This window comes from Sorex araneus, chromosome 5 (genome assembly GCF_027595985.1).
Source record: "Sorex araneus isolate mSorAra2 chromosome 5, mSorAra2.pri, whole genome shotgun sequence".
Taxonomy (NCBI): domain Eukaryota; kingdom Metazoa; phylum Chordata; class Mammalia; order Eulipotyphla; family Soricidae; genus Sorex; species Sorex araneus.
Window position 1 is genome coordinate 61990165 of NC_073306.1, and position 25119 is coordinate 62015283.

General features: G+C 36.9%; 1 non-coding gene across 1 annotated transcript; it reads right to left on the reverse strand.

Moving 5' to 3' along the window:
* Positions 1-479: 479 nt before the first annotated feature.
* LOC129405295 (U6 spliceosomal RNA) lies at positions 480-586 on the reverse strand. The gene has a single exon (XR_008630470.1). It is a non-coding gene; the product is annotated as a U6 spliceosomal RNA (small nuclear RNA).
* Positions 587-25119: the final 24533 nt, after the last annotated feature.

The window sequence follows — 25119 nt, forward strand, 5'->3', positions numbered from 1 at the left end:
CCAATGGCATCTGCTTGTTCCAGGAACACGAAAAGCACATTATTGTAACTGTTACTGTTTTTTGGCATATCAATATGTCACGGGTAGTTTGCCAGGGACTGCAGTGCGGGTGGGATATCCTTGGTAGCTTGCCAGGCTCTCTGAGAGGGACAGGGGCTTTGGGGCGGCCTCTAATCGTCCTTATGGGTTTTCCCAGTTGACCAAAAGCAAGATTGGCTGGTATGTTGTAACAATCCACACAGTTAAATGAATATACAACTATAATCCACTAGAAGTGGAAAAGAAATAGTTACAAATGGTTTTGAAAACGTGGCAGAAAGACAAACTCAATCAAACACTGCTGCTTTTTCCTTTCTTTTGATTTTTTTTCCTTTTTTTTTTAACCTTTCTCTTTTATAGAATGCCAGAAATTGAAGCTAAAGCCTCACAATTCGAGGTAGTTGGGCCACATTCCCAACTCTTACATACAACTCTTATTATTGAATATTGTACTTGTCATAAATTTGAGTGTTGTTCTTGCTCCGGGGCCATCCTAATATTCTCTGTATCTTTCTAGTTTTAGTATATGTGCAGCCAAAATAAAAACCAAACACAACTTTTTAAATTATTTTTTAAGTGTTTGCTATTATCCTGCATCATTAAAAAAAAAAGAATGGAGAACCACATTTCTCACATTTTTTTTTTGCATTTTAGATTCCAGATTATGCTCTGCCAATCATGTGTGACCCTCTGAACTAGGACTTGAAAATTGAAATCGAGTTTCACTGGAAATCTTACCAAGTGCATTGTCACTGTCACTGTCATCCCATTGCTCATCGATTTGTTCGAGCAGGCACCAGTAACGTCTCTCATTGAGAGACTTATTGTTACTGTTTTTGGCATATCCAATACGCATGGGTAGCTTGCCAGGCTCTGCTGTGTGGGTACGATACTCTCAGTAGCTTGCCGGGCTCTCCAAGAGGGGCGGAAGAATCGAACACCAAGTGCAAGACACTTATTTTCACTTTTGCATTTGTCTGAAGCCAATAATTTTAGAAACAACTTCCTCATCCATGAATAACTTTGAAGCTGGTATTTTTCTGAAGTCAACAGTTATGGTAGCACCTTCACAATCCAGGAAAAATAATGATTGTGGAGTTATCATATAGGCAGTGGCAGGGAATGTTGACTTCATCTGTGCTAGGTTTCTAACTATAGTAAGAGTAGGACTTTATAAGGTGAATTACATGATGTTGTTTAGTACATCAGTTCTAGAAGTCTATCATAAATATTATACCTCCAATTCTTCCCCCATGGGCAAGCAATGAAAGTTGCCATTTTACTGAAAATGATTTGAGTTTTCTTGTTATTTGCAACTTTATGATAACAAAACCAAGCCATAATAAACAGCAATAAGACCAGAGACACATTTTTATAGAACAGAGCACTGTATAAGGATGTAGGTGCTTGTTTAAATTGATAAAACTTTAGAGATTCCTCTCAAACTTTATTTTAAAAATATTCATATAGAAAATCTATCTTTAAAAAATCCATGATAGACCTGGAAAGATAGTACAAGAAGTAAGGTATTCGCTTTTCATACCAGATATGGTACCACATAATAGTCTCCTGAGATTCACTAGTGGTCACTCAAGCACAAAATTAGAACTAGTCTCAGAGTACTGCCATAAAGTGACCCAAACCACTCACTAAAGATGCCAAAATAATATATGATCACTACTGTAGAAAAATGTATTGATATAGGGAAAAATAAATAAGTTCAAGAAATACTAACTCAAATGTCTAGAAGTTAAGAAACAAGCTCCTATTAATGTTCATCAAATTAACAAATATTTAATTGCATAATACAAATCCAGAACTGTTCTTCAGTGGTTGGGGAGATAGCTTATAGACTGAAGTGTGCATTTTGATGTGTTAGGTCCTGAATTTTGTCCCTAATATTACAAAACATCCATGCCCCCCACCCCCCCACACACAATCACAGTAGCACCAGGTACAGCCCTGGTGGTCTCCAACACTGCTTTGCATACCATGGTTCAAATCCCTGGTACCACATAATGTTCCTTTGAGAACCACCAGTGATGACTTGAGCACAGAACTAGGAACAGCTCTGAATATTACTGGTAGTGACCCCCTATCCTCAACCCCAACATACACAGACAAAAAAGAAGCTCTACAATATAATAATTAATGAATACAAAAGGGATAAATGTGCAAGACCATATTTGGGTTGTATTCGAGAGAGAAACTAGCAAGATATGCTTTCTAAATAAAGGGGCAATAAATAAAGGAAAGTGAAATTTTCCCGTGTTCTATATCCATACTGATAAAAGTTTTTAACAGGGAAAAACAGCGTAGGCATTAGTCTCTGATGTGAATAGGCTGAAAAGTTGAGGGATCTTGAAACACTGGTGGATATACTGATATAATAATTCTGAAACTATAAAATAGTAACTTAAATGCTAGCCCAGACTATGGTGCCCAAGTTACAAAATAAAAACATTTAGTTAAAAAATTAAAAATCGAATAAAAGAGTTGAGAAGTCATTATCCTTAATGTCACTGTAATATAAAGGAGAAGAAACTGAAAAACGTACCTATTTTGTTTCAGCAATGAAAAAATACTTAATTATATGTATAGTATATATATACACATGTATAACATATATATATATAAAGCAATAATACAGTAGATATGGCACTTGTCTTGTACCTGGCCAAACCACGTTTGAACCCTGGCATCCCATGTCCCTGACCTCACTAGGTGTAATCCCTGAACGCAGAGCCAGGAGTATACCCTATGTACCACTGGGTAGCACCGCACTGTAGCACTGTCGGATTTGCTCAAGTGGGCACCAGTAACGTCTCCATTGTGAGACTTGTTGTTACTGTTTTTGGCATATCAAATATGCCATGGGTAGCTTGCCAGGCTCTGCCATGTGGACGGGATACTCTCCGTAGCTTGCGGAGCTCTTTGAGAGGGACATAGGAATGGAAGCGAGATCAGCCTCGTGCAAGGCAAATGTCCCATCCGCTGTGCTATTGCTCCAGTAAAAGTGCCACTAGATGTGGCTCAAAAACAAAAACAAACAAAAAAGAATTTCCATGGTAATAGTGATTGCAATTTTGGGCAACTTAATTATTGATTGCTGGAGGCTTGGAGGAAAGGGAAACTGGAAAATAACTACAAATGTTAAATTCAATGATTTTATGTATTTATTGGTTTTTTTTTTTTTTTTTTTGCTTTTTGGGTCACACCCAGCGATGCACAGGGGTTACTACTGGCTCTTCACTCAGGAATTACCCCTGGTGGTGCTCAGGGAACCATATGGGATGCTGGGATTAGAACCCGGGTCGGCCGAGTGCAAGGCAAACGCCCTACCCACTGTGCTATCGCTCCAGCCCCTGTATTTATTGGTTTGGGGCCCACATCAAGAAGTGCTCAGGGCTCACTTCTAACTCTGTACTCAAGGATCACTCCCGGCTGGTTCAGAGGATTCTAGGGAATAAATTTATCCATCCATGTGCAAGGCAAGTTCCTTACCCACTGTACTATCATTATAGCCCACAGAAGTTGACTTATATGTCATAACAAATAACATAGTTATTATTATTATTATGACTATTATATTTAGAAAATTAGGACATGAGAGTTTTGTGTTAAATAATTTATATAACTTAGATTACACAGAACTAAAATTAAAATTTTATAACAGAACTAAACAGAGGAGTAGTTAAACAATTTTTTTGTCACACTCTGCCATTAATCAATATATTATGTTCTCTGTAGAGAGGTGAAGTGCATACATATGCATCACTGTGTCACTGTATCACTGTATCCTGTTGCTCATCAATTTGCTCAAGTGGGAACCAGTAACATCTCCATTGTGAGACTTGTTGTTACTCTTTTTGGCATATCGAATATGCCACGGGTATCTTGCCAGGCTCTGCTGTGCGGAGGGGATACTCTCAGTAGCTTGCCAGGCTCTTTGAGATGGATGGAGGAATAGAATGCCGGTCGGCCGCATGCAAGGCAAATGCCCTACCCGCTGTGCTATCACTCCAGCCCGGCAATATAATTAACTTCAGAAATTAATATATACACTATACATAAATGTAAGTGAATAAATATTATTAATTTATTCATACACACATATATGCATATGTTTGTCCATGTAGGAGATAAGCTTTTCCATGAAAACCAAGATAAAAATTGTGAAGTCAGACTTACTGATTTCATCACTGTAAGATTATTACCAAGTTTTTTTTAAATGAAGAGCTAGAGGACTAGAGCGATAGTGCAGAGTTTATAGTGTTTTCCTTGAATGTTGCCAATCTCAGTTCTATCTCTAGCACCCCAAGAACTGCCAGAAGTGATCCCTGAGCACAGAGCCAGGTGAAAGTTGGGAGCACTGCCTAATGTGACCCCCAAACTAAAAACTAAAATAAAGCCCATAGTTCTTAAATTAAAATTAAACTATGTAAATAATCGGTGATGCAGTGATTTTACGGAAAAAAAAAATACATGCTAAAATTCAAAGTAAAACAGTAAAAATAAAAGTTGGGGTGGATGTTTCTGATAGTGGACCTTGGGTCCCCTAGCATCACTTGAGAGAATCATTATAGATGAAAGGAATATTTTTACAGAGGTAATGTTGGTTTACAAGAGAATATATATTTTATATTTACTTAGGGTTGCAATGTAACTATGTCACAGTTAACTGAAGAATCAATGGTCTCTGCAATAGTCCATTTCACCCAATGAATTAATAATTATTTTCATGCAATTAATGCATTGTATATAAAATATGACATGCTATTTTGCACTTAAATTGTTCAGATTATAAATAATATTTAATGTTTTATGATATTTCAAAAGCATTTCCGGGCAAAATTTCAATAATATTTATCATTGACTATCAGTACCATATTCACTAAATTATTATTTAAAATGGAAAATGGAAGAAATTATTTCAAACCTAATGGAAGATAGACTAGATAAAAGTTTAGCTGTTAATTATGCATTCACATTTGTTAATATAAAGATATATTCAAATTACATTTTTTATGAAAAACACAGTTTATAATACTATTTTATGTAAAACACATGATTATATATACTTATGTAAGTCTTTCTGACTCACCTTGCGCGGCCAGCCTTAGTCCATGATCTATAACGTTTTTCCATATGACTACGCCAAAACTTGAACAATTTAATAAAGAGATACCCTAGAACTGCAGCTTCTCATTTTGAGATATTCTTCATAAGTTTAACTCTCAAATCTACATTTTTTAGTTTCATGCAAATTTATGCAACAACATAGTTTTGTCTCATATCTGTAAGTAGTTCCACATACATGTGACTCATTTCAAATATTATTGCCATGTCTAAACAGTTTACTGGAAAAAAAAACATACAATTCTATTATTGGACTTGAATTTTTTTTTCTTTTTGGGACACACCTGGCGATGCACAGGGATCACCCCTGACTTTGCACTCAGGAATTACTTCTGTAGGTACTCAGGGGGCCCATATGGGATGCTGACATTCGAATCTGGGTCAGCCATGTGCAAGGCAAATGCCCTACCCACTATACTATCGCTCCAGCACCTAAACTTGACTTTTAATTACACAGAGTATCCCTGAGACATTAGCTTAAAATTGTATATTCTATTTCTATTCATTCCCATAGGAATGGTTGGAAAAACTCCCAAGATGCAAATATAGATAATAATGATATGAGCATAATCTCATTATTATGCTATATGTGATACATAATAAAGCAGCACTGTAGCACTGTTGTCCTGTTGTTCATTGATTTGCTTGAGCAGACAACAGTAACATCTCCATTGTGAAATTTGTTATTGTTTTTGGCATATGGAATATGCCATGGGTAGCTTGCCAGGCTCTGCCTTGTGGTCAGGATACTCTCAGTAGCTGCCCGAGCTCTCCAAGAGGGACTGAGGAATCGAACCTGGGTCAGCTGCTTTTGAAAGGCAAACGCCCTACCCGCTGTACTATTGCTTTGGTCCTCATAATAAAGTAAACTTTATTATGAGGAAATTATTTGTATATGTATTTTGTAAAGATGATTTGACGTGCTCATGCTCATAAAAGAAATATACTTCACTCCATTAACACATTTTGTCTGCAGCAATCAACAAAATGAATCACCAAAAATTATACTGACTTTTAAATTTATATGAAGTAATTATATGTAGAAAACTATGACTTGTCAAAAAAACAAAAACTAGAAAGCCATAAAGTATAGGAAATGAGATAGAATTATAACTTTATCCTTTTTTTGACACCTCTTTCAGTTTAGTACATAATCAGTAAATAAATGTGTCACTGTTTTGCTCAACCAGAAAATGCACAAAATACTAAAAATCCATAAAAATACCATGGATTTTACTCTTAAGTAACAATTACATTAACTTTTTTTAAAAAAAAATTAAAAGATTAAACAGAGATTTTTGGCAGGCTGTGGAATTGGGTAGTAAAAAACATTAGCTTCAACAGAAAACTGCATTGATTTATCTTTATTGAAACACATGAAAAGAGGGTCCATAATAATAACATGAAGAAAGAGTCCTTTCTTTAAAATAAAGTGGATTGAATTTGACTCTCCAATTGTTTACTCTAATGATTTTTATTTGAGTAAAAATATTGATTCCTAGACATTTGGAAAACTATTGTACTACTTCAGTTTACTTTCTATGTTTTACCTAAAAATAATCATTCTGTGGAAAAGGAAGAAATTACAATGATAATTTCTAAAGCAAAAATATTTCAACAGTTGTAGGTTTGATTGTAGATTAACCTGCATAGTGATTAGTTATACAAATTTATGGTGAGGTCATAAAAAAGTTTGATTTAAGACAAATTTTCATATCTGCAATTTCTTAACAAACTGAAAACAAATATAAGTATGGACTTATCAAACTTTTACCAGTTTTGTTTCATTTTTATAGTCTTCTTTAAACTGGAATTTTTCAAGCTGAAAAATATATTTTATCTGTTTAGCACAGTTAATTTTTAGAAAACATGTAACAGAAATAAACTATTATTTAAAATTCCCTTTTAGGGCGGGATGGAGCTATACTGGGATTCTTGGTGGTGGAATATGAGCACTGGTGAAGGGATGGGTATTCGAGCATTGTATAACGGAGATTTAAACCTGAAAACTTTGTAACTTTGTAACTTTCCACAATAAAAAATTAAAAAAAAATAAAATAAAATTCCCTTTTAAAAAACATAGGTTCAGGAGTATAATCACTTCCTAGGGCTGACAGTAAAATATCAGAAACTAGCTAGCATTGGAACAATGTAATTTATTATCTCACAGGTATGGAGGAGAAGAATTCAAACCCTATGGGTTTGGAGGATAAAGTTTCCTCTGAAATCTGTAGGGAAAATCTTTCTTACCTTGCCTCTTCCTGGTACTTGATGACTGCCTAGAAATCCTTAGCATTTCTTGACTTCAGCAGCAACACCCATCTTTTCATCTATTGTGACATAGTATTCTTTTCTTGCATCCCTTATTTTCCTTCTCCTAAATACCCCAGTCATTTTTGGTTAAAGACTCATCCTGCTCCTGTACGATCTAATTTTATCTGATCACATCTGCAATGATACTATTCCCAAATACACCATATTCAGATGTATTAAACCAAGAAGCTCCACAAATCTTTTGCAGGAACTAAATTCAATTCCTTCATTCACATTCCACAGCAAACTAATGAACTTTCAGATCACTAAATATGTTCTAAAATGAAACTACATACTTAGGGTCTCCTGGTTAAGAATAAATAAAAATGTTGGTGGAATTATGACAAAAGACTTAAATTATGCGTCAAGTGTATCTGGTTTATAAACTGAGACTAAACTGGCTTAGAATTCATGGGCAGAGTTCTTTCTGGGAGACAGAGTCTCCCAGTCACAAAAACAAATTATAATTTCATTTGACCGAATAATTCATTCCACCTCTTGTTTTGTTGACTTCTTTCTTTCTTTCTTTCTTTCTCTCTTTCTTTCTTTCTTTCTTTCTTTCTTTCTTTCTTTCTTTCTTTCTTTCTTTCTTTCTTTCTTTCTTTCTTTCTTTCTTTCTTTCTTTCTTTCTCTCTCTCTCTCTCTCTCTCTCTCTCTCTCTCTTTCTTTCTTTCTTTCTTTCTTTCTTTCTTTCTTTCTTTCTTTCTTTCTTTCTTTCTTTCTTTCTTTCTTTCTTTCTTTCTTTCTTTCTTTCTTTCTTTCATCAGACTAATGCATTTTAGTTGCTTTTATTTTCTCCTTAACTTTTCCAACGAGGGAAAAAGGTCAGTTACGGTGTTGGGACGGAGGCCGGCCGGGAGAAGAGAGGCTGGCTTGCGGGAGAGAGCATGGGGACTCAAAGGCATAGTGGGAGTTTGGGGGACATGCGTGCTGGAAGGACCCACAGGTCTCCCACAGGTCTCCTGGGGACAAGGTGCAGCCTGACTGAGGCCTCAGCAATGACTATAGTCAGTGACTGGGAGAATAGGGACAAGTATGCCAAGGCATGAACAAACTGCAGAAGGTCAGAGTTGAGAGACGCTCAACTGGCCTTTTAAAAATTGTGGGCTGGAACAATTGCACAGCGGGTAGGGCATTTGCCTTGCATGCAGCTGACCTGGGTTTGATTCCTCCATCCATCTCAGAGAGCCCAGCAAGTTACTGAGTGTATCCCAGCCACACAGCAGAGCCTGGCAAGCTACCCATGGCGTATTCATATTCAATGTGCCAAAAATAGTAACAACAAATCTCAGAATAGAGTCGTTACTGGTGCCTGCTCAAGCAAATTGATGAACAATGGTACTGCAGCGCTACAGTGACTTAATTTTTTAAAAGGGAATATGGGTTTATGGAATTGCAAGTTTTAGGGTATTCAAATGTTAATATCAGCTTTATTCTTAGATTTATTCAGAGATTGTCAGCAGGACAATGCTATAAGGAGAATTGCCTCAGGGAGTTGAACTCACCATTCCTCAGCATGATAGGAAAACAACAGGCTGGTTTGGAGTCAGGATCAATCAAGAAAAGAAACAAGGACTAAAAGATTGCTATGACATACCGTTATAAAATATTGATGCCAGTATTAAAAAAAATAAAAGGAAGAATTGAATAGAACAGTCACTGCAGAGGAAAACTCCAAAGCTACATGCAGGTAGGAGAAAAGGAGAAGGACAGAAAATGGCACCCCAGAGGAAACAGGAAGTGGTTTTCAGGGTATAGTTCCTGGGTCAGCAGCACCACCACCTGGAAATTTGTTATAAATGCCAAACCCCATCTCAAGTCTAATCAGAAGTTCTAGGGTTGGAATCCAAAAGCTAAGTTTCAATAAGGCACCAAGAAATTCTTAGGTGCCCCTCATATATTAGACCCAGTGAAAAGGGAGAAAATTGCGGTGAAAATTTATGTGAGGAAAAACGCAACAGACTGAAACCCAACAGACAATCTGAAGTTTAGTGTTGTAGAATTGAGACAGAGATAGGCTGGCTGATTGGACTATAGGTTACCTAACAGATTCAAATAAAAGTCCAGAAAATAGTACTTGAAAGATAGTGGTCATGGGGCACAGGCATCTTGATATCTCAGTGAGAAAGCACTGGATCCAAGTAACAAAAACTGTATTATGCCAACGTGAGTGTTAAAAATAATTCTGACAATGACTCAGAAAAAAGTGAGGAAAAAATGCCTATCATTTTAGAGAATACATATAACATCAAGAAAAAACTGTTCCTAAAAATATGAATGTCAAGGTGCTAATTGAGAACACTTAGACAGATATGATGAGCATTTTATTAGAAACAGGTAAAAAAGTTTATCCTCATAAAGCGGTATAAAACTTGATAAAATTTTGTCATACTATTTAGTTGAAGAAAGTAGACTGGTGAAATAATTGAAAAGAGTTCTAAGCAAAACACACAAAATCCTACTCCCTCCCAAATATGTGATAATAAATGTGTTTCTTAATAGCATTAACTTTATGACAATTAATTTTGAATAAACAGAAAATTGACATACAAATCATAAAGTTGGTTACACTTCGTAGTATGCTTAGATTTATTTTACTTTTTATCTGAGTCTTTCTAGTCGTGTCTCTCTAAATTTGTATTCTACAATACAAGAGGGAGAAATAAAAGAATCACAACTGAATTTTAAGATGGTAATTTTTCAGTCTTATATCTTTAAATATAGTGTGCTTTTTTATTGATTGATTGTTTTATAAACACATATTAACACTAATGAAATTTTGTTCAACTTTTCCAACCATAATGAATGCATTCATTCAGAAAATGTTTAAGAAAATTCTTTGTGTCTTTGGTTCTGAATCACTTTATCTGGTTTGCCATAAATGTTTCACTTTTAAGGCAATCTCTCTATTTTTTAATAATGTAAGGGCACTGCTATTTATTCAGTCATTGATTAAGCTGACTGAATTGGGCATGAACTCCACATTACCTTTATTTATTAAAATTTTTAAATTTTATAAGTTACTTTACAATGTTTGATTACATTTAATATTCAAACATCAATCCTACCACCATTACACCTTCTTACCACCAAATTTGGGATGTTTCCATCATAAACCCTGATCCCTATCCCAAAACACACAAAATAATATATTTTGTATTGTCTGTTATGAAGAACTACTGAACATGCTTACAAAAAAGTGTTAATATAGGAAACAGTGTGAAGATTGTTCTAGTTTGGCAGGAGCCATTAAGACATTCTATAGGATATCACTAACATGTTGTTGGAAGTTTGGGTGATGTATGCTTTGAGATATATATGTGAAAATAAATATATATGTGTATGTGTGTGTGTATATATATACATATATATATACATACATATATATATGTATATATATGTATATTTACTTCCCTCTATGATTTGTTGCCTACTATCTGAACCCTATCAAATGTGGTATGGTAATTATGGAGAATGGGTAGGGAGTGTTTTATGATGTGTCGCAGGGCTGCTTTCACCAGGAGTATGTTTAGTCACAGGTGAGTCTCGGCCCAAATGTGTGGGGAGCAGCCTTGAACGTGTTGGTGGTGGTTGGGTTGTGGAGGTTTTTGGCTCCTGGAACTGGGTCCCTTGGGGCGGGGAGGGTTCTCACTGTCCCCTCCCTCCACCAGGAGGAAACAGCCTGGCACGAGTCCAGTGGCATTGTTATGCGGGCCTCATGTTATGTTCCCTTTTAGGAGAAGCAGCCTTGTGATCTGGACAATGGCCAATGGCGAGATTATCGGGCGCCGGCAGGAGGTGGCTTATGGGCATGAGCCCTGGGTCACCAGAGACTGGGGAAAGTAGGCAGAGGATCTCCAATCCTGGTCCCACTGAGCCCAGAGTCCAAGGTCACAAAGCTCCGCATTAGCTGGGTTCCGTAGGACTTCGCTCATGCTTGAGGCTCGGCCCAAGCACGTGGGGAGCAGCCTTGAGCATGGCGGTGGTTGGATTGTGGAGGTTTTTGGTTGCTGGAGCTGGGTCCCTTGGGGCAGGGAAGGCTCTTAACCGCCCCACTCTGGGGTGCCCCAGTGTAGACAGCCTGGGGTCAGGATATTCTGCAATATTTCTTTCAGGAGCTTTAGTTTATAGTTTCTGGATCTTGGCGGTTGACGAGATTACGTGGTGCTGGGGACAGTTTGTAGGTGTGACTGCCAAGCTACTGGAAAACTCAGGAAGTGGGGGTGGGGGAAGGCCCAGTCCCCATCCAAGCAGGCCTGGAGCTTTCAGTCACGGGTTCCTGCCTATGCCTACCGCTGCGCTACAGGCCTTAACTGCATCTTTTGATCTCTTTTGAGATTTATGGGTCTCTGAAATAAGGCCAGTAAACGAACTTATGTAGCTGAGCCAGAGGTGGTTTGTGGATGTGCAGCCCACATAACTAACTTTTGGCTGTTTAATTTCTTGGGAAACGTGGCCCCAAGTTGTTGGGTTCTGGCCAAAGACACAGCAACAATTTTGGGTATCTGGGAGTTTGAAGGCACCATCAGGTTGCTAATGCACTCCCCACACAGGTACAGGTTGACCTTCTGACAGCACAAAAGCCCCTGGCAGTCTATTTTTCATTTCTAAATATTCTTTTTTTCCCTACTAAATATTACTTTTATATAAATACTTGGTATTCACAAGTAATGCTAATTTTCTGACATTATTTTCTTTCTGTTTTCAAAGAAAATTACTATATAATGAAATATAATTTAGTGCTATTTATCTGAATTTGAACCTTATAAAGTTGAGTTTTTTTTTTAAAAAGACCCCCCACCACTCTACTTTAATGTCACTTCTATGTGACATAATTACTGTTCTTAAGTAGCCCCTTCCTTCCCTATTCTCTAAACCCCAATTTCATTTGGTAACCTTCGTTATTTTTTCCAAAGTCCAAGTATTTGGGCACTGTTGAAGTCATGGGCCCCCCACCGTGGGTTATGAGAGGGGAAAATGAGAGAGACTGTCACTTTCTCTAATCACCTCTACCACCCAGGGACCCTTTGGGATGCCTAGAACTGATAAACTCTTCAGAGTCCCTGTGTGGCACAGCCAGAGCCCCTGCCAGCCCCACCAAGTGGCTGTCAAAGACACACCTGATGTCCCCTTGGTCTTCTCAGCATGGAGGTTAATCTCTACCACCCAAATTTCTTGGAAGGGAACTGCAGACTCAGGTTAGAATGAGGAATTGCTCTTTGCAGGAAAGGAAAGTCAGTCCTAGACCTTACCTAGGCCTTCCAGATTCTTGTCCTATCTCACAGAAAGGAATTTCAGGAAGAGATGAGCAGTGAAATAAAAGCAGATTTTTATTTTATTTATTTATTTATTTATTTATTTATTTTACGTTTTGAGAAAGGGAAAGGATGGAGGGAAATTAATGGGAGTAGCACATTCATGAGAGAATGTGGGCTTCTCCAAAGGAGGAGACCCCCAGAACATATCTCAAGAGAGGAGATGTAGGAGACACAAGTAAGTGCTCAGGCACCACATGTGCTCAGCCATGTGAGCACAAGCAGCATATGGGCTCAGGCAGCATATGTGTGCCCTTCTTTTGTTCAAGTAGGCTTGCATAGAGTTTTACCCAAGCTGCCTATTGTGAGGTTTCTAGCTAGATAAGAGTCCTTTGCTAGGGTGGTTGCCAAGGGAGATAGAATTGGGATCACTGTATCACTGTCATCCCATTGTTCATCAATTTGCTTGAGTCGGTGCCAGTAATGTCTCCATTCGTCCTAACCCTGAGATTTTAGCAGCCTCTCTTTACTCTTTCTTCCCAGTGGTGCCACATTGGAGGCTCTTTCAGGGTCAGGGGAATGAGACCCATCATTGTTACTGTTATTTTTGCAGAATTGGGATAGTGTTCTTCAAAACTCTTTTTTTCTTGACCTTTGTTCCTTATAGAACAATATAGCCTCAGGTAGTTTTGGTTTATTGGGTTACTCCCATCACAGTGCTCCCATTTCTGTTTTTATTTGTAATTTCTTTCTTTGTGTCCTGTTGACTTGTAAATATTGTTTTTTTCTCTTCTCCTTGAGGCCTTTGCATAGTTTATTCAGAGCCATGTCCTTTTGTAAGGGCACAGGAAGACGGTAGCAAATGCTATGCTTTGTAACCTGGGAATCATTTGACTCTACATGATATTTTCCTCCTGGGCATCTGTTCTCTCGACCTAAGAGTCAGCTGCCCTTACTTCCTAGCACCCCCAAAAGCAGGGTCCCGATGAAGAGGGATGGGACGGACCCAGGGCAAGTGGTGAGTTATGTGCTACCATGGCATAGAGATGGGCCTGGCCAAAGTGCCTAATACTTAACTATAAGTTAAGAGCTTGGTCATGGACAAATGCTGTCATGATCCTAAAAGTAATAACTAGATTCGGACCCTGCTAGGGTTAGGAATGATTAATCTGGCCTGAGCACTGTAGTCTGAATCTGTGGCAAGATGTTGCCAGGAGAGCTGCCCTGCAAGCCTCAATGTATCTCTTACTGTGTCCATACAAAAATAATTAGTATTAAGAGTTGATGGAGTTTTTGGATTGAGGAAAGGAGAAAAAAGACCTTAAGAGGTATTTTGCCTACTGGCAGTTAGGAAGAGCTTTGGAATGCCCCTAGGTGGTGTTTCCTTTAAACCTGGTGGCCCTCAGGAAGGGCTTTCTTATGTTGATTTGCTACCAGACTGTGTGTAGCCTAGAGGGCAAGGTGGAGAGAGACATGTTGGGGGGAGAGACTAGTGTAGAGGAGATGAATCCTGAGAGTCAGGATGGATGAATGAGGGGCTAGGAGAGACAGGAGACGGGAATGAGGAGCAGTGTGAGTCTAGAATGGGGGGGCTCAGAGAGACTAGAACAGGCGTGTGGAGAGAATGGAATAAACGGCAACTGATCAATCAACCGCTTTGGCCCTTTCGTCTGTCCAATGGCCTGGGCCGCCCAAGGCTGGGCAAGTGGCCCAGGACTGACCCCCCGGAACCTAGGCAGCTGACCAGGAGAGCTGCCTGGACTTTCCTCCAGCTGCCCTCCACCAGATATTTTGTACAGTTCCTGTTAGAACTTCTCTTGGAGTGTGGGTCCATTGTGGGTCCATTCTTCTCTGGTCTAGGCTAGCTCCAGGTAAAGATCTTATCAGGCCTTAGCTGCTGTAGCCACAGGTGGTCTTGATGGTGTTAGGGCTAGGAGATTTCACTACTCCCCAGGAATTCTATTGCCAGGCATGGGAGGGTGAAGTTGTGTGTGTTTGGGGCGAGGGGTTGCTACATCACTGTCATATTTTCTTGCTTTGTTTCTTTATATGCCACATATGATTGAGATTATTTAGTATTTGTCTTTTTCCCTCTGACTTCTTTTGCTTAATGTGACCTCATATGATTTCACGTTGCATAAAAAAGTAAGATTTCATATTTTCTTCTAACCGAGTAATCACTATTCATACATACTACAACATTCTTTGTTAATTCAGCTGTAATTAGACATTTAGAATATGTCCCAAATTTGACTTTTATGAATAGCATTTCAATGAACATAGATATGTGTACATCTTTTCGAATTAGTGCTTCTGTGTTCTTTGGGAAAATACCGAGTTCGACCTTAACTTTTAAGACGATAAAGTACATCAACAATAAATTGTCTATTTGCCTTAAATCACCTACAACATACCTGAGTTCAAATAAATAGTACAAAAGATGTCTACAATATTCTCTCTCAAGCCCACTCACTCAATTATTTTATGAGATTTTCTCTACAGATTTAGTATAAAAGTAGAGAAATATTTTTTGTAAAGGACCAAATTGGGATATATACATGAGTATTTTAACACACAGTTTAGTTTTTAGATTCAGTTCCTTGATAACTTAAACCTTTAGAATATTAAAATATTAAGGACATTTTAGTAAATATGAAAGGTCAAATAAAGATTTGTGGTTTTCTTTATTTTCTTTATTTCTGAAATTTAAATGAGCTAATATTTACACACTTTAAAAGTATGAAATAATCTTGAGATAGATCAATCTTAAGCATGAAGAATGTTTTATGTAGTCAGGTAAGATGCCAATGAATATTTTATTCTAAAATATTTGAAAATATTTTTATTCTAAAAATATTTTTAGTTCTATTATCTAGTCATTATATATAAGTATATTAAAACAATGCAATAAAATATTAGCAGTGCTTTTAATTTGGCTTATTTGTTTGTTGTTTGGAGGACATACCTCGAAGTGATCAGGCTTATCCTGGCTCTGTACTGAGGGATCATTCCTGACAGGAATTGGGGAACCATATATAGTGTCAAAGACTGAACTTGGTCTGATGTAGGCAGATAGATTAGGGAATGGTCTCCATGTCATGGCAATGACATTTCTGGTTGGTAATAAAGCCTTAGTCCTAAGTTTGACCCACAGGGTGGATACAGAAAGCAAGACCTAGCGGCAGACTGAGGAGACTGGGACCCTCCCTATAGAATGGGACTGAAGGAAATTACTGGAGAACCCTCAGTTCCTTCCTTTAATCAATTAACCCTCAGCTAGCCCAGATGAGAGAAGGCTTGACCCACCCTCTGAGAGAAGATCTATCAGGAAAAAAAGTCAAGAAGAGGAGTTTCAAAGAAGATCACTCCCAACTCTATCTTCTTGGAAACAACCCTAGCAATAGACTCTTACCTAACATAAAGCCTCAGGTGGAGCAGCTTGGGGAACCCCTATATGTGCTGCTTATGCACATGTGGCCAAGCATATGTATTGCCTACATCTTCCCTCTTGAGATGTGTACTTTCATGGTTTCATATCTAATGTTGGGATGTGTGTAGGAGCCCTCTCTACCTTTGGAGAAGCCTGTGTTCTCTCTGGAAAGCATTACTCTATTCTCACTTTCCCTCTCTCCTTTCCCTTCCTAAAAATACTCCCAATAATTTATCTTTACTTTACTGCTCATCTACTCCTAAAATTCTTTTCTGCCGAGGCGAAACAAGAACACTAAAATCCCTGTATCGTTTGGTGGTACGAGGCGGATTGGGAGAAAGTGACCACCAACTTCAACTTCAGGTCGGCCACAAAAATCTGGCTTTTTCAAAGTAAAATTATCTGTATATTTTGTATCAATAAATTGGAAATTATATCTGATTCAATAAAATCAGTCAAGAATTATCATGTTTGGGGCTGGAGCAATAGCACAGTGGGTAGGACGTTTGCCTTGCACGAAGCCGACCCTGGTTCGATTCCCAGCATCCTATATGGTCCCTTGAGCACCACCAGTGGTGATTCCTGAGTGCAGAGCCAGGAGTAACCCCTGTGCATTGCCAGATGTGACCCAAAAAGCAAAAAAAAAAAATTACCATGTTTGACTTTAGTTTTAGATTTTTGGAAATGTTTATAGCTATTTTAATGGGACCTAATTTGTTTGAACTATGATACTATTTCCCTTACTAAATAAAAAATAATAATAGGTATCAAATAGATGTTCAAAGAATATTTGTCAAAGTAACAAGGACAAGATACTTTGAAAACACAAAAATTATTTTTTCACTTCTCATGTGAATTGTATTTTTGAGAGACATTATTTCATTATGTCCCTAGGAAGATGTAAGGAGCAAGAATCTCATGCAAAAGGAATTGATATAATACCTTTTTCCAAATGTTCAGTAATTGCATGACCAAATATTGGGAGAAATTAAAGAAGCTAAATCTATCTTTGAGTTTTGCTTACTGAAAATGATCATATCACAGGATCTGAGAACTTCTTTATTTGAAAAAAATCTTTATGTATAAGCTTTTTCTGTTTGACTTCTGCATCTATAAATTATATGCTAGTGTACTCAAGTGTTACCCTTACACAATTTCCAGTACAATGATTCCTGTTAATTTTCAAATCATGTTCCAAAGAATAGTAAGATTCTTTGAGGCATTTTTCTAGCTTCCAGGGGAGAAAGTAAGATAACTATGTTTATGCTTAATTTATATTGGATCTGTCATCTCAGAGTATGTCTTAATACTAGCACAAAAATATGTTTCTAAAACATACAAACTTGCCCAGAAGGGTTTCTAATTTACTAACTTTTAAAAAGTACTGGTATTGATAAAAGCCCAAAATTCAAATACCAATTTCAATTCTGCTACTGATTGTAGAAACTGAAATATCTGTCTTGTGAAATTTTACACTTTTAAGTAAGCTAGGAAAATAATTCATTTTATAAACAATTTTTTTATCTACTGAGAAAATTATGATGTAAAGTGTAAAGTATTGTTTTATAGCAATTTTAAATTAATAAGTGAAAACACCATGTAAGCACATATTAAAGTCATTATAGGGGAGTAAAAAATGCATGTAAACATTATATGACTAGAAAAGACAATCAAAGTTTTGAGCAGATTTCATATTTCATAATTAAAAATATACTGGCAACTTTATTTAATGCTTGCCTAAGTGAAACATTAAACAACTTTTCTAGATTCATTCATTTACATAGCTCTTAGATAAGCCATATTTGGCCTTCTAATGGATGATAATAATGTTAATGGTAATCATATGCTCCATTTACATAATATATTTTATTTCCTGTGCTGGAACTACTTTTATAACATTGATCTCATTTTTCTTTTGATGACATTCTTATGAGGTAAGCAATTTTAAAAAGATAGAAAATAAAGACTATAATATAGTGCAAATAATCATAAAAGAAAATTACTTACAACATCCTCCCAAAGTAGTAAATTATTGATTACATTACTTTAGTTTTTATTTTGGGGGAACATGGGGCCTTGGGTCACATCCTGCAGTACATAGGGAATATTTCTGGCTCTGTATTTAGGAATGACTCTGGGGATCAAACTTTGGTGGTTTACATGGAAGGCAAATTCCTTATTCCCTATACTATTATCTCTTTGGTTTATCTTGAGATACAGAGAAGTGCACAAAAAATGTTTCATAAATCTAAGATTTATTTTTCTCTTATTTTCCCCAATACTTGGTTAAATGGACTGGAGCCATAGCATAGCGGGTAGGGCATTTGCTTTGCACACGGCAGACCTGGATTTGATTCCTCCATCCCTCTCAGAGAGCCTGGCAAGCTACCAAGAGTATCCCGCCCACACAGCAGAACCTGGTAAGCTACCCATAGCATATTCAATATGCCAAAAACAGTAACAACAAGTCTCACAATGAAGACATTACTGGTGCACGTTAGAGCAAATTGATGAACATCAGTGCTACAGTGCTATTTGGTTAAATGGTTTGCTTATTTTTATCTATAATTATCTTATTATGTGCATTTTAAAATCACTTTCACACATGTATTTTTCATACATAAATTGCTCTCATTTATCATTTTATGTATTATGTTTATATATATTTTATAATAGAATAGTTCTTATTTAAATTCTAATTTTATATGTCGCTAAATATGTCTTCCTTATAAAGGTTTGCATTCATCTGATATATTAGCACTCAGCAAAAATGATTACTATTACTTTATCTTTCAAAAATAAAATCTTTCTATGGACATTACAACATAGAAAAATGGAGCAGTATGTGGGATTAGTATCTTCCAGCTTTCTAGATGTTTAAAAGTTTCTGTTTAAAAAGTTTAAAAGTTAAAAAGTCTAAAAGTTTCTGCTACATGGTCTGTATTTTTTGAGAAACGAACGTGAAACGAATTCATTGCAAGCAGAATATATATGAAATTCAGTTGTCAGTAAACTAATTTAATAGAAAGTCTTGTAAAGAAACATTCAGCAGATAGTTCTTAATAAAAAAAAGTCATTCAGAGTATCTGGATCAGTATTTTTGAAAAAACAGGTTGAAATACTACTTGAAATCTATTTAAAGGGCACAATCAGCAATTTTTGGAATAAAATAAGTATATAATAAAAACATTTGAGTATATTATGTACAAATCTATGCTTTGTTTTATAAAATTTATTTTTTATGGTGTGTATGTGTGCACAAATATAATTATATGCCAGGTCAGAACGCAAATAAAAGTTATTTTGGTCTTTGTTTCTGTCAAAAAAAATCAAAAGGTAAGAGAAAAGAGAAAATGTTTATAATAAATCTGAAAGGTTCAACTTCCTTCATAATAAAGAGGTGTATGACACCATCATTATCCCTGTAGGCTAAAAGTTCAGCTTACTTTCATATGCTGAGACTGAAAGTTGAATAATCTAAAGAAAAGAACACCCACTATGAAAACAGAATTATTAATAATAACAATTAATCTATAAAATTCAAAATAAAAGAAAAAAGCAAAACTATAAAAGCTAAGGAAAGTAACTAAAAAATAACTCTAATGTAAACATATTCTAACTCAATAAAATAGTACAATAGGAAATTACCTTAGAATAAAGCTAGTGTTGTGGAAGATTAGTGCTCTGGATACAGGATAATCCTAATAGCTCACTATTCCTCTAATCTCAGTTTCACACTAAGAGTCTATGAGCCAATAGCACATACCCAGTGGATGTCTACCTTGAGAAGAAGTGCTATAGTCTAAAGTTTTGCAGTAGAGATACCTTATGAAAACATTTATTTCTTTCAACCTCCCCTATTCTATTAGCAGAAGGAAATGGAAGCTAATTTATTGCAGTATCAGCATAGGAAAAAAATGGGGGAGAAAAAAAATCACTTGAAATCCATACGCCCATTTTTTGGATGCAAGAGTTGAGAACTGCTAAGAGATATGCAGAGAGTGAGAGAGAAGTACAGGGGTTATGACAGGAGGTCAACTCATTTGTTCCCCAGTACCATATGCTTCCCTAAGTATCAGGTGTGCCTGAAGTCCCCAGCACAGAAGCGCCCTAGCAGTACTGGGTCCTTTCACTTAGCATTGAACTTATTACTTAGTTGGCCAAGAACTGCAGAGAGGAGGTCCTGGGACACCTGTGCATTGCTTGGAAAATTCTTCCCCTCCAAAACAAACAGTCAACCTAAAAAACACAACCTTTGATTAGTCTTAAGAGCCTAGACACTCTGGGCAGAGGCGATGCTTCAGCAGGAGCAAGTTTGGTACATTAGCAGTTGCATTTTTTTGCATATTGATAAGAACATGAGAAAAAAGACCACCAAAAGTTCACAACATTCCCCCATGATGTAACTCTTAAATCTACGGAGAACTCTAAGCCAAGGCAATATAGAAAAAATATGTATATATTTAACCCTTCAACAAAATATTCTGAGTTCAGTATTCTCTTGAGAAATCTGCATAATCTCAATAATACATTACTCAATTATCTCATGTTGTCTAAATGAAACTACTTAACTTTTCTATTTTTCTCCTGAACTTCTTTTCTGCTAGGGTAGAACACAAATTCAGGAAACCAGGGCAGATTATAAGAATTGAATTTCCTTTTCTTTTCCTCAAAGAATTATTCCTTGCTCTTTGAAGATGGAAATCAAATTTCATTCTGTAGATTAAGTGGACCTCAGGTGCTGCTTGATTGCTGTCTTTTGCAGCTGGTGAGACTTACTGATCACTCCATTCAGGTACTTATGTCAGACATTCCAATCCTAACTCTCCCCCTACACCTCAGGCACTTTTCTATTTTTTCTAAGACAGATCTCTCCTCTCTCTCTCTCTCTCTCTCTCTCTCTCTCTCTCTCTCTCTCTCTCTGTCTCTCTCTCTCTCTCTCTCTCTCTCTCTCTCACACACACACACACACACACACACACACACTCACACTCACACACACGTTGGGGATATCGTTGGTTTGTACGTTCTCCCTTGCCACAGAGTTTGGGCTTATCTGATAATAATCTCTAAACAATTCTAGACTACATTGGTATGTACTGCTCCCCTTGCCACTAGGAGCTTAGGTATATCAGTCACGCCCATCAAGGTGATTCCCGAGCCACTCCCATTCCTTTGTTTATCCGTAATCATGTCTATGCTCCCTTCCCCAACTAGTCACTCAGCTCTTCCCCTAATCAGACTCTGTTAATTTGTAAGGTCAGAACTTGCTAGGACAGTGTACTTGTATTGTAAATTAATACTGCCTTTCTCCACTCCTTATGTCTTTTGAATAGTTTACTTTACAACAATATCCTTTTTGTATGGACAAAGAAAGACAAGTGTTAATATGCCTTGGTAACATGGGATTTAATTGGCTTCAAATATTATTCACTCCCGGGCATCTGCTTTCTTGATTTAAGCCTCAGCTGCCCTTACTTCCTAGCATCCCCAAAAGGGAACGGACGGACCCAGGGCAAGCATTGAGTTGTGTGCTACCCTGGCATCGAGATGGGCCTGGCCAAAGTGCCTAATGCTTAACTATATGTTAAGAGATTGGTCATAGACATGTCATGTCATGATCCAAAAGCAACGATGAGACTAGGACCCAGCTAGGGACAGGAAAGAATAATCTGGCCTGAGCACTGTAGTCTGAGATCGAGATGACCCCAGGAGAGCAATTCTATTAAACTTAATACATCTCTTGCTATGTCCATACAAAATTATTAATAATATGAATACTTATATGTTAGTTGGACAAGGAGAGGAGAAACACACCCATGGGATTCCGCTCTTGGGCGGGTGTCCTGCTGAAAGAGTATCTGTCCTAGAAGAAGCATCCCCTAAGGGATAGAACTTTACTCCGTATTGATTGTAACCACACCTATATGTAAGCCCCAACCCCTCATTCTTAGGGATTTAAGTAGGCTGTGAGAGTGGGCTGGGGAAGAGTGCGGGTCAGTCCCAGGGTCCGTCCCAGGGCCAGTTCCAGTGCCAGTGCCAGTGCCAGATCTGGAGAAGCTAGATCCACATCCAGATCCAGAGGAGAAAAAGAATGAAGTAGGATGGGGGAGGAAGAAGCAGAGAGAGAGACGGGAGTGTATAGAGAGGAGACTGGAATAAACTCAACTGAGACCAACCAGCCTGGTTCCGTTCCTTCCTTCACCTGCCTCATCATCGTCATCAATTTCCCTGGGGTGGGGCAAGTGGCTGGAGACTACTGAACGCGGGTGGCAGGAGAGACAGCACCACTGCCCTGTGCCTGGCACGGTGAGGTGCTCCCCTCCCCGCCCTCCCTCTTTTTCTTTTTTGTGTTTTTACACACACACACACACACACACACACACACACACACACACACACACACCTCTCCTGCTTTCTCTCTTTCATTCTTTCTCTCTCTCTTTTGTCTCTCTCCCCTTCTCAATTACTACTTCTCGGACATTCCATATTTCCCAGTGACTTCAAGCTGATAAACATATGGTATATGCCATAAGCTCATTGGTGAGCTTAATGCTACAAAATTCATAATGACTATAAAATAATCAATTGCATATTTTTGTTTATTAGCAATCAATTATCAGAAACTGGAAATTGAACAAAAGCATAATTTAGAAAGCCTTCAGAAATATAATTCCTATAGATAAATTTGGTTTGGAAATAATGTTGAAATATGAGTTTTATCCAAATTGATTATACTTTTGTGTTGAGATTATCAAGTCGAATATAAATTTGTATAACCAAAGAAGAGCTCAGAATAGTCAAACCTACTTTACAAAAGTAAAAACAATCTTGCTTTTTTAGAATTACTACGGAACTAAACCATTATGAAGTCATAAATAAAAACAGTCAAATAAAACATGTAACATAATCACGAGTGTAGAAATAGACTCACACATATAACTCAATTTGATATTTGACAAAGGTGTTGTGAGGATTCATTTTATGTGTCAAATAGGCTGGGCCACAGAATGACAAGGTACTTTGTAAATATTTCAAGTGATCTGTGAGTGTTTTGGGATGAGATGTCTGTTTAAACCTGTTGACTTTTAGTAAAGTATATTGTATTCCATGTTGTACATAAGTGTCAAGCAATTAGTTGAAAAGCTCAATGAAACTAGTCAGTATCTTCCTAAAGAGGACTTGAGCATTTCTGTAACTTCAGTCTGTTGGCCTACCCTGAAAATTTTGAACACGCAAACCTCAAAAGGCATGTGAGTCAATTTCTTATAATAAATATCTTTCTATTTATATATGTATATCCGTTTGATCCTTTTTTTTCTAGCTAGCCCTAACTAATATAGATGATAAGGTAATTATTGGTTTAAAGATAGTGTTTTCAATGTTTGATGCTAGAATGACTGACTACCACAATTAAAAAACTTTTTATAATATACCCTGAGTTAGGTATAAATCTTTTAAAAGTTAAATAAGTGAAAATAAATAAATGAGGCCCAGACAAGAACCAGAGAGGCCACACACACGAAACAGATCCTCTGTTCCTTAAAGACTATGATCCTGAAGTGCTACTAATCACTTTTGGCACCCAGCGGCTTCTTACAGAAATGCATCTAGACTGTGAATTGAGCTACAACTCCAGGCCGCCGGTGGAGGGGAAAGGTTTTTCTCTCTCAAGCTTGTCTTTTGGCGACTTCTGGCAGAAATCTCTCTGGAATTAATTACTAAAATTAGTAAAGTTTTTACTTTACTAATTACCAAAACCGAGAGACTGCTGTTGTGGCTGTGCGAGTTCATATATTCTTCACTTTCAGCAATGGAAAACAAATTATCAAATGATGCCTTTTCAGCAGGTTTGATTGCTGGGGAAAAATTCTAAATAATAATAGTGAGTCCTCTGTTGAAATATTGAATGTACTCAAAGTATAGAGAGAGCAAAGTGAAGATCATTAACCACTCAGGTAGGGGGGGGTGTGAGAGGAGGGGTATTTTGGGGTTCTTGGTGGTAGAACATGTGCACTGTTGAAGGGATGAGGGTTTGATCATTATATGACTGAGATTAAACCTGAAAGCTTTGTAACTTTTTTCATGGTGATTCAATATAAAATAAAACTTTAAAAAAAGATAAATAAATAATAAATAAAATGAATAAAAATTGCTCCTTAAATTTAAACTGTATTTCACATAAAATATTGCCAATATAATGAAATCATAAGTCACCAGCTAGAATAGTATGCTGAAAATCCTTTAATTTGTAAAGAATATCTATGTAAACTGTATAAAAACATGCAACAAACACTTAAAAAATACTCAAATTAAAATCAATAAATTTTGCTTTTCTTGAAAAATTATATAAATAGCAAGTGGGACATTTATACCACAAAGCATGCATTTTGTACCTGAAATATATGCTATTAATCAATTATACCTTAATAGAGTAATTAAAAAAATAAAGGGAGGTAATTCCCTGGATAAAAGAACCAGCATGTTTGAGATACAAGTTGCTAGTCAGAACAAGACTTTTATCCCAAGGTAATTATTTGAAGTCAGTGTTTATGACTATTTTGGCTCATAATTGGAACCACCAAACATAAGTAAAAAAATATCTATCTAGCCACCAAATCGGAGCACACACATGCTTAATTGTGATTACAATTCAGATATGGCTTTGTTATTATAACTGACTATTTATGCAGAATTAACTGCTTTACTTGCAATAAAGTGAAAACTATATATTAACTCTTACTATAGTAATGTGACTCATAATAATTTGAAGCATAAAATTTCACAGAAGCTACCTATTAAGTTACATTGTAGCTAGAATGACAAAACAGCTAAATCAAAGTAGAGAAAAATCTAGCTAATTACGTATCTTATTCTTCAAATAAAATATGAGTGTTTGACAGGTTTTGCTTTTTTCTTTTCATTCATGTTACATATTCATTC